The sequence below is a fragment of the Hipposideros armiger genome, unplaced genomic scaffold (genome assembly GCF_001890085.2).
Source record: "Hipposideros armiger isolate ML-2016 unplaced genomic scaffold, ASM189008v1 scaffold_404, whole genome shotgun sequence".
Lineage (NCBI taxonomy): Eukaryota > Metazoa > Chordata > Mammalia > Chiroptera > Hipposideridae > Hipposideros > Hipposideros armiger.
Genome location: NW_017731754.1, coordinates 416278 through 427525, shown reverse-complemented (window position 1 = coordinate 427525; position 11248 = coordinate 416278). Strand labels below are relative to the sequence as shown.

General features: G+C 46.8%; 1 long non-coding RNA gene across 1 annotated transcript in view; it reads left to right on the top strand.

Moving 5' to 3' along the window:
• Positions 1-10776, top strand: part of LOC109393994 (uncharacterized) — a 15327-nt gene extending 4551 nt beyond the window's left edge. The window contains exons 2-3 of the long non-coding RNA XR_002126369.1: positions 827-929; positions 9301-10776. This is a non-coding gene — a long non-coding RNA (uncharacterized LOC109393994). The remainder of the gene's footprint in view (positions 1-826; positions 930-9300) is intronic.
• The last annotated feature ends 472 nt before the right edge of the window (positions 10777-11248 follow it).

Below are 11248 nucleotides of genomic sequence, written 5' to 3'. Positions count from 1 at the left end.
CCCAGCTCCAGGTTGAGCTGTTGTTCAGCATCTTAGCTGTGGAGGGCAGTGTCACTGGCCCTCATATGTGGGATCCGAACCGGGGTCCTCTGGCATCCCAAGCCAGTTCTTAACCATCGCGCCACTTGGCCGGCCCCATTTCATTTATTAATATCACGTGCAACTAAGCAGCCTTAAGCAAATAAAGTGCTCCTTCCTTCCAGTCTCCCATCTTAAACTTAATACGTTCCACATTCCCAGCTCACTTTCTTGCCCACACAGGCGTGCCCATTTCTTCTCTGGGCAAGAACCTGAGGTGGGACAAGTCAGAGGACAGAGGCTGGTATGCGGTGGCCGTGATCCACGGGTTAGGACTTTATCTGATGATAATGCATGGTGTGTGCAGAGGTTTCCAGATCGGCAGCAGAGTCTTTAGCATGAGGGAGAACCTGTAGAAACACCATTCTTCTAAAAAAAGAGGGTGCTCTGGCAAGAGTTTGGGTGGGGAATGTGATTGCTCTCTGTGTTTGCAACCTGCAAACACCCCTGGCCGTTCGGATGGCTTAGAGAAGGCCCTGTCTGGCCTGTGGCAACACTGGCTCCATTTGGAATAAAAGCCACATGGAGAAACGTACAGAGGAAACTATGCGAGAGGGAACTGGGTGTGTTTCAGCCATTAAGTCTGCGGAGAAAAATCTGTAGACTTTTTTTTTTTTTTAAAGTAAAACGAGCCCCTGGAAATTAACTTTGAGAGAGATCATTTATGCAGGAAATCTCCCCAGAAGGGAAAAAGAGAAACAGAGTTTAGAAGCAATTCAAATTGTAATATCTTCTCCCTCCCTACTAGGAACAAAAATGAAGACAGCAGTTGAAAAACGGAAAAGTTCACTAAAGCTCAGATAGAGGCCCTGGATATGCAGAGCAGAAACCGAAGGACATTCTTCATGTGGGTAAATGATTTCAGTTTTTGTCTGTATGTGTAAATAATTGCCCTGTGTTTTCATATCTCCTTGTGACTGAGGACATTACACAAGTGGGAAATGACAGGGACCATTGTCCTGTTTACAATCCCGCTCAATCTCTTCTTACCTTTAACTTTTTCTCCACTTTAGAGATGCTACATTTTCTAAGTGTGAGAGTAGAGAGAGAATAAAATTGAAAAGGCAAAACAGGAGTGTGAGCTCAGGGAACATTTCAGAACCTTAGATCCTGGAGTAGCACTTGAACTTGACCACTGTCATTGCGGTCCCCTACACAGCTGGCCACCCACACCCACCGAGAGGCAGAGGCCCAGACTCTGAGGGCCTGGATGAGCTGGTTTAAATAGGGGTGTTTCACTCACTAGACACAGGGCCTGGGGTGAGTTTCTTAACTCCTTTGTGCCAATGTTTTCTCATTTATCAAATGAAGGTTCGAGTGCTATTGACTTCATAGCAATGGCGTGACAATCAACTCGATTAATAAATCAGTATTTCTAACCTGATTTTCATGATTGCTCCCGCTTGTCACCCAAGGAAATACTTTAGGTATTTTTTTCTAATCCCTCCCCTCGTGGATCGGTAACCCCACAGATGTGCTGTACATTTGTGCCTGCAATGTTTCCATGCCTGGGACCACTCCTCCCACCCTGTCCATCCCCCCAAGAATCGCTCCTGTTCAGACTCACTGCAGGGAAGGGAGAGAGCTCTTGAATATTGCTTTTAGCCCGCAGTGACACATGCCACGCAGCGCCAGCCCCGTGGCCTGGTGGTGTGAGGAGACTAGGGGATGAGGGGAGCACCTGGGGCTTCAATGGACAGTAAATGTCTTGCCCCAGGGGCCTAGGAATTGTGCCTCCTGCAGTTGTGGCCCCGTGGGTCCTGCAGTGTGTTGGTGCCACCCAGCACATGCTAACCGCTGCCGCTGCAACGTCCTCTAGTCTCGATCCCCCGTTGGGTGTCAGGCAAACGCACATCCAGCTGGCGTCCCCACCTGCTGCTGGACTCCACATGTGTGGGAGGCAGGCTTTCCCTCTGGGGCCCGATCTTCAAGCGATCACCCTGAACAGCTCCACTTCCCCTGTGTCCTGGTTCAATCTCATTGCTACTAATCCAAGCCACTGAGTTCCCTGTGGTCTTCAGGCCAAACCTCCAGAATTAGAATAGTGATGGTGATGTGCACGTCAAAATCCTGAGCTGGGACCCAAGCATCCAGCATAGCTGTGTGGACACAGGGACAGAAATAACCAATTACCGCAACATTTGCCACAACTTGATCAAAACCAATTGGGAAAAAACAAAACAATTGAAGAGGTGTGTGTGTGCATGCGTGCGTGTGTGCGCGCATATGTGTATGTGCATGTATGTGTGTGCTGTGTGGATGTGTGGTGTGTATGTGTAAATGTTTGTATGGATGTGGTGTGTATAGATGTGTGTGCATAAAATCACAAATTCAAAACACGTTCACCCTCACCTGAGGCTGTGCCGACATTGTGCCTCACAGATTGTTTGGGAGACCCCACATCAGTCGCCCAGGGGAGGGACTTGTTGAAAGGCAATTTCCTGGGGTCCCCCCTTCGTACTGTGCAAGAAACTCTGAAGTGGGGGCCATAAGCCTGAAGTTTAATGAACATCCTGAAGGAATGAATCCTTTTGTAAACTGAAGTTTAGAACCATTGACTCTAACTAAGATGCCCAAATATTTTGGTCAATTCAGTGACAGCATCAAATCAAAGTATTTGATATATCACACAGAGAGAAGAATTCATTTGTTCATTTATTCAGTAAATACTTCACAACCTACGTATATTTCTGTGCACCTTTTGTGAGTTTACAAAGCATTTTTTTTAAAGATTTTATTGGGGAATTGGGGGGAGGGGAACAGCGCTGGGGAATCGGGGAAGGGGAACAGACAGGTAGACAAATTGCTGTTTTGTTCTTCAGTCTAGTTGTGAAGGATGTTGCTTCACTGGCCCATGTTGGTATGATCATTGTGCTCTTCCCAGGTGAGGCAATCGGTCACTGGTCATTGGTCGGCCGCTCAGAGCGGCTCCTGGTAGCTCACACCGGCTACCAGCTGCTCATGCTGGGTGCCAGCCACTCACGTAGCTCACGACAGCCCACTGCAGCCCCACTGCAGCCTACGCCGTTACCGGCGACTCATGGCAGCCCAGCTCCAGGTTGAGCTGTTGTTCATCATCTTAGCTGTAGAGGGTGAGCATCACTTGCCCTCAATGTGGGATCTGAACCGCAGCCTTGCTGCTCAGAGATGTTGCTCCCAAGCGAGCTCTTAACCAACTGAGCCACTCGGCTGGCCCTACAAAGCATTTTTGTACCCTTAATGTACTTCAAGTTCCAGTGGCAAGATAAGAGACGAGACTGTCAAGCACGTGAGTCCCCTCCACCAGGAGCAGCATCCCGTGTCAACTCCCTCCATAGGTCAGGGTCACCAAGAAAGACATGACTCACACAGGCACTGGATGGACAATGCTTTACTCACAGAAAAGTGACAGAGCAAGATTAGCCTTAGTGGTGTCCTGGGTCCCCATGGCCCATGGGTCTTGTCCTGCAGCTGATGCGGAAAGCCCTGAGATTTCCAGAATCCTTCCTGGGAAAGGTGGCATCTGAGTGTGGCCTTGAAGGCTGGTAGGTAGAGCCTGGGGTGGAGGGACACTCAAGGAAAGAGCCTGAGACCATGGGCACTAACTGGCTAAGCCCAGAGTGTGCGGGGAGCTGGGAGAGCCACACCCGGGAGGGAGGCTAGTGGGACCAGGACAGGAGGGCCTGGGCTCCCACTAAGAGTTGGGGGCCAAGGAGAAGATAAGGGCTGTTGGGACATTGTTATGAGTTGAATTGTGTCCTCCCAAAAGATGCACTGGAGCCCTAATCCCTTGTACCCATGAAGTGACCTGATTTGGAAATAGAGTCTTTGCAGATGAAATTAAGTTAAGATGAGGTCTTTAGAGTGAGCTTTCAGCCAATGTGACTGATGTCCTTATAAGAAGAGAAGAGACACAGAGACAGACAAGCACAGAGGGAAGACACACAGGTGAAGACGCAGGGGAGAATGCCGTGCGACGTCAGAAGTTGGAGTGATGTGTCTGTAAGCCAAGGACACCAAGGATTTCTGGGAACACAAAAGCTCAGAGGAAGGCATGGAACAGATCCTTTTCTAGAGCCTCAGGAGAGCATGGCCCTGCTGACACGTGCAGTTTGGATTTCTGGCTTTTAGACTGTGAGAGAAGAAATTTCTGTTGTTTTAGCCACCCAGTACTTTGTCAAGGCAGCCATGGGAAATGAACACAGAGATGTTGGTTTAGTTCATTCCTTCGGAATGGGACTACTGTTCAGACGCTATGTGCGTGCCGAGTGACCATGTTCTGTCTGCATTTGCAGGAGCAGATATTGTCACACACGTTGGCACCTTTCGTAGCACCAGCGAACTTGCTCATGAGGCCATTATGGACATAACATATCTACTACTCTATTTCCGATGTATCAGTGATAAATTACATATACATATGTGACGGTCTGACTATTAAGCTTGTGAACTTGTTGCAACAATGTTGCTAACCTTTTTTGATATCAGAGGAATTATTCATTATGAATTTGTACCAACTGGACAAATAGTTAGCCAAGTTTACTATTTGGGAGTGCTGAAAAGGCTGCATGAAAAATTAAATGAAAACGACCTGAACTTTTCACCAACAATTCATGTATCTTGCATCACGACAATGCACCAGCTCACACAGCACTGTCTGTGAGGGAGTTTTCAGCCAGTAAGCAAATAACTGTATTGGAACACCCTCCCTATTCACCCGATCTGGCCCCCAGTGACTTCTTTCTTACCCAAAGACAAAGGAAATATTGAAAGGAAGACATTTTGATGACATTTAGGACATCAAGAGTAATATAATGACAGCTCTGATGGCCATTCCAGAAAAAGAGTTCCAATATTGCTTTGAAGGGTGGACTAAGCACTGACATCAGTGCATAGCTTCCTAAGGGGAGTACTTTGAAAGTGACCATAGTGATATTCAGCAATGAGGCATGTAGCACTTTTTCTAGGATGAGTTCGTGAATTTAATTGTCTGATCTCATAGGCAGTGAGACCCATCGATCAAACTTCCTCCAGTAGTGTGTGGTATTCTACAGGCCTTGCCTAATTGTCAGTACATTAGTGTTTCTTGTTCACAGTGTTTTCCTGTTTACATTTTCTCCCTCAGTCTCTGGAAAAATAAAATTAAAAACTCTCATTGACTTCAAGTCCTGACAATTAAGTTCGCGAACTCATCCTAGAAAAAGTACTCATACCTCATTACTGAATATCACTATGGTCACCTTCGAAGTACTCCCCTTGGGAAGCTATGCACCAATGCCAGTGCCTTCTCCACCCTTCAAAGCAATTTTGGAACTCTTTTTCTGGAATGGCCATCAGAGCTGTCATCATACTACCCTTGATGTCCTGAATGTCATCAAAATATCTTCCTTTCAATATTTCCTTTATCTTTGGGTAAAGAAAGAAGTCATTGGGAGCCAGATCAGGTGAGGAGGGAGGGTGTTCCAGTACAGGTATTTGTTTACTGGCTAAAAACTCCCTCACAGACAGTGTCCTGTGAGCTGGTGCATTGTCCTGATGCAACAGCTCCTTTGGGACCATTTTTGCACACACTTTTTTCATGTCAAGACTTTCAGTTAAGATTTTCCTAATTATTTCTCTATCAATGTTTACTTGGTCTGCTGCGCTTCTCACAGTCAGCCAACGATTTTGACGCACAATTTAATGAAATTTTGCAATGTTTTCATCAGTTCTGTTTGTTACTGGCCGTCCTGACCTTTCTTCATCAATGACGCGTTCTCTCCCCTCAGAAAAACGTTTAATCCATTTGTACGCTGTCGTTTTCTTCATGGCATTATCCCCATAAACTTGGACTAACATGTCCCTGATATCACTTCCACTCTTGCCAAGTTTAACAAGAAATTTAATGTCTGTTCATTGCTCTAATTCAAGCTCAGACATTCTCACAATGGCACACAAAAACATGCAACAATAATGAACACCACTCAGCAACACTGTCACACGTTGACACGAACACAGCCGTGAGACACTGATACACCAAGGTTATGAGACCTTACTGAGCTGTTTGTACAGCGCTGCCAATGTAAGCACACGGTGGCAAGTTCGCAAACTTAAGAGTCAGATTTTGTGCATCTTTAGAAAAACACATTTTCAAAAGACCTGCATTCAACTGAAAAAGACAAGATTCACAGCGATGGGTCGAAACATGGCCTAAAATCTCTTTATAATTCATTGCAAATAGTGGCCATGTTTGTAAGGAGCTCAGCACGGGAAACCTAAGCTTCAAAACTGTGGCAGCCTTGGATGTGGCCGAGCAACTCACACAAATTTCAGAAGAAGGAGCAGAAACCAACACGGGCCTCCTCAAGTGAAGAGGGGAATTTAGCATAACTACCTAGGCAAGCAGTGCTGGACTGCCTGAAGGGCGGGCCAAGAAGGTGCTTAGAGCACCAGCAAAGCAGAAACAGAATTTTTTTGTTTTGAAAAAGAATACAATATGCGATTTAAAAAAAGGAAAGTAGTTTGCAGGTGCAAATCATAACTTTGTAGGACTTCCCTATGCTTGTAGTTAGACACTATTTTTTTTTTTTTAATGGCTTATGCAAGGGTAGGAAGGACTTGATCTCCTCTGGTTTGGAGTCTCTCAAGGCATTAACGTGGCCCAGGTTATGGGATGTCCCAGGGGCTCCAGACCGTCAGAGCAGCTGGGCCCGGCGAGGGCTGGCAGCGGCATATAGGCATTCCCAGGAGGGCTTTTCCCCTTTGGTGTGTTTGTCTGCACGGCTGTCCTGGCCGGCGGCTTCCTGGGCTGCAGGAGGGCGGGAAGATGGTCATCCCCATTCACATTGCTCTGCCATGTAGTGTCTCCCCCTCTCTGACACACACTTTAGTCTCAGTTCTAAATATGTAGATAAAGGACTCTTCCTTTCTCTGCTGGGTCAGGACCCTGCTGGTTTATTAAAGCTAGGCCAGGATGAGGCCGTCCTGTCTAGAGTAGGGAAGATGACGTGGCCGAGAAGGGTACTGATTCAGGAGTTGGACTTCCTCCAGACTCACTGCGTCCTGATTGTATATTAGCCACATTATTAAACCCCTCCTGCCTCAGTTTCCGCAGCTGCGAGATGGGGCAAAGAATAGCACCTACCTCATAGGGTTTCTGTGAGGATTAAATGAGCCGCTGATTACTGTGCCTGGCACATAGGAAGTACTTAATAAATTTTAGCTAAAATTGTTATTCAAACTCTTAGGAGACCCTGTCACCATCTGGATCAAAGAGGGAGGGCAGTTTCCAGAAAAAGCATGTTAATGGCTCAAAAGCAGGGCAGCTGGCCAAGGACATGGGCTACAAAGGGTCAAGGACTGGGCAACAGTGCGAGCCACGGGAGGGGAGTACAGCTGCCTACGTGGTGTCTGCACGCTGTGGTCAGAAGGGCTGGACATCGCCCGCCGAGAAAAACTCAGTGGTCAGTATGGATGGGAGGGGTCGCTTCCCACTCACAAGTGCTGTCCCAAGGACCAGGATTGGCACGAAGGTTATGAGAAGGTGACTATCACAATGGCTGCCAGCTTTTGGACCCATGGCCCGAGTCATTCAGAGATAAGGCTGTGGGGGTTGATTATGTGGGAAATGGTTGAGGAGACATTTACATAAAAAATGGACTAGACTCCAGAGAGTTTAAGAAATCCCCTCCTCACTGGCAGTATCTTCTGCTTTTTTTTTTGAGAAAGTGAGTCATGAGCGAGAGGTGACCGACCGCTGTGTCACTGTGACCCCTCAGTGCGGACCTCCTTCCTTGTCCGGAATGCTTCAAGGCTTGCTGACACTAAAAGAAAGCAGATCGTCCCCGCCTTGGCTGTGGAGCAAACCCAGACTGCTGGACTCGGCCCAGGGTGGGTGAGGAGGAAGGCCAGCCAGAAGTCCAGCCTTGTTCTAAGCCTTGAAGTGGTTATCTGGTTAATTTTCAAATCCATCCATTTAGAGATAAGAAAAATGAGGCTCAAAGAGGTTCCTGAGTTTGCCAAAGTCACATAGTAAAAGGCAGAGGGGGCGTGACTGGCAGATGATGCCAACGCCTTGTCCGGACTCTTTGGCCCACTTTTGGGTGGATGGCGGGTGTGCCCTGTGAGTGCCAGGTCTTCCCACCTCCCACCTGAGTCTTTGTGCTTTCGTGCCTGGGAGCCTCACTCTGCCCCCGCCTCCCCTCCCGGGAACTTGCTCAGCCCACACATGCAGCATTTCAGCCAGATTAGCACAGCCGAGGAGCCACCATCAGGGGATATTACCAGGCTGGAGTTACATGCTTAGGCAGGAACACAGAGGCTAGTCACCCCCACTTATAAAGCCCAGTGGCAGGTTCTTTAACACGAATACCAGCAAGTCCTGTCTCCCAGATCAGGCTTAAGATGAGACTGCATGTTTGGCTGTAGAAGTTCTCTCGCTGGTTTGCTGTAATTCAAAGCCCCAAAGGCTGCAGTGGAACCCCAGGGGGACTGTGTCCCAGTGGTTCCCAGGGACAACCTGCTCATGAACACACTCCTTGTTGGCTTTTCTCCCTTCCCTGAATAACTCTTCTTCCCCTTGTCTGTGCTTTCTGGGATCCCCTCTCAAAGAAGCCAACCACACCAAGATAAACAGCTGCCTCCTCTGAGAAGCCTTCCCTGACTGTGAAGAGTAATTGTACATGTTAACGTCGCAGGGCTGTGATGCCCGGATGTTGGATGAACACCAGTCTAGACATTGCCATGAAGGTATCTCTTAGATATGATGAATATTTTACAAACAGTAGGCTTTGAGAAAAGCCGATTACCTTCCATAATGGGGGTGGGCCTCACCTAACAAGCTGAAGGCCTTAAGAGAAAAAAACTGAGGTCCCGGAAGAAGCAATTCTGCCTCAAGACTGCAACATCAACTCTTACCTGAGCTTCCGGCCTGCTTACCTGCCCTGCAGATTTCAGGCTGGCCGAGCCCACAATCACGTGAGCCAATTCCTTCAAACGGGTCTGTACAAAGACATCCTATTGGTTCCGTTTCTGGAGAACACAGACTCCTCCAGTAATTGCTGCTTTCTCTGTGCTACCACAGCACTCACACACACCTCTGTTCTATTTCCGATGCAGTTAATGTGTTATTTTTACTTTATCATATTTAACCGGTTTTCCTCTTTTCTGTTATTTAAATTATCTGTTGACAAGTGTGTTTGCCCCACCACGCTGAGCCCCTTGAGGGTAGAGATTGTCACGTTCAGCTTTGTCTCTTTGCCCCAGTTACAGGACCTAACCCAAAGGAAGCACTTTATAGACGCCTTCACAAACGGATAAACAACTGGAGCTTTTTTTGTTGTGTGAAGAAAGAATACTGGACAAGGAAGCAGACTGATCTCATAGTACCTGCTGCCTTGTGACTGATGTTGAATCTTTGTTGATGGTCTGAAGGGCTTCAGGCAGCTTTGTTCACAGTCGACACTGCTACTTTTATTCATTTATTCATTTGCACGTGCTAATCCCAGCTCTACGACATTGTGCATGGTTAACAAAGCACACATTTCTGATGGAACCCCAAATCCAATAATTAAGCTGTTGGATTATCTCTGAGCTTAGCCAGGAGCTCCCTCCAAGGTTGGTGGTCTGACCCACAGTCAGGCAGAAAAGGTAACACAAGTGGGATTTTGTTTGGTGTCAGCTTAAAATATTTATGAATGGCTGAGACATGAGTGGGCCCCTACTCCTCTCATTTGACACGTCTTAATTATGAAGATCGAAACAAGGAAAGCAGGCTCCATTCTGGCATTAGATGCGTGTAAGGTGATCTTCCAGTCCCAACTTGACTGTGTCAGAATTTCTTATCTCAGGTTTCTGAATGAACTGTTTTTGAAAGCCTCAGGGGAGATTAATATCTCCACCTGCTCTTCACCCACAATTCCTTAAAAAAAATAGACTTTTCATTCTAGTAGAGAAAGGATTGTGAGATGTTTTTTTTTCTTCCTGAATTTGTCTTGGATCCCAAAAGCAGACCTATAGCATACTTTATTTTCATTGTCCTTTCATAAACAGATCTGAGATTTTTTTGACACAGTAGCTTTCTGTTGACAGATGGACAACTATGTTGTAGAAGAGAAAACCAAAGTACAAAATGAGTCGGACTGAAAACCAATTTATGTTCAATTCCTGGGCTATCCTGCCATTGAAAATTCTCCACTTGCCTCCAAAGATGTTAATTAACAATAGCCATTCTTTAGTATTTACTAGATGCCAGGTCCTTTTCTAAGTACCTTACATAATAGCTAATTTACACACTCAACAAGCCTGTTGTTTTCAAGCCGGGAAACTGAGGCATGGGGAAGTAATGAATTTTAAAATCTTAGGTATGAAATTTCCTTTGTAATCACTTTTGCACTAAATCTTGCTAAAGAGCCATGTTTAGTAAAACTCATTATAGAAAATGTATGTGTTTATGCCTATAGCTTCAATATTGAAATGGTACTGTTATTTTCTCAATGTGTAAATCACTTTCACTAAAGATCCAGGGGGTATTAACTTACGTCTCCTTATCCTTCCTGACTTTTGCAGTCACAAAGATGAATGTCTTCACAGGAGTTCAGTGTTCTCATTCCAGACACACTGCACTTTCCTCTTGCCACGGAAGACAGAACAGGAAGTGCGCAGAGAACCAAGTGTACCATTTTAAGCCCCTATTTCCTGTGGCTTTTCGTTTCACAATAAATTGAGCATGAAATAAAGTGAGATAAGGAGCAGAAATAGTCTTTTTTTTTTTTTAAAGATTTTTATTGGGGAATTGGGGGATGGGAATAGCGCTGGGGAATTGGGGGGAAGGGGAACAGACGAGTTGCTGTCCTTTTGTTCTTCAGTCTAGTTGTGGAGGACATTGCTTCACTGGCCCAAGTTGGCACCATCATTGCGCTCTTCCCAGACAAGGCAGATCAGTCGCTGGCTTTTGGACACCGCTCACTGTGGCTGCTGGCCACTCACGCTGGCTGCTGGCTACACACGGTAGCCCATGGCAACCCACTGCCACAGGGGCTGCAGCCTACGCCGTTGCTGTTGCCTCACGGCAGCCCAGCTCCAGGTTGAGCTGTTGTTCAGCATCTTAGCTGTAGAGGGCAGTGTCACTGGCCCTCATATGTGGGATCCGAACCGGGGCCCTCTGACGTCCCAAGCCAGCTCTTAACCAGTGCGCCACTCGGCTGGCCTGGAA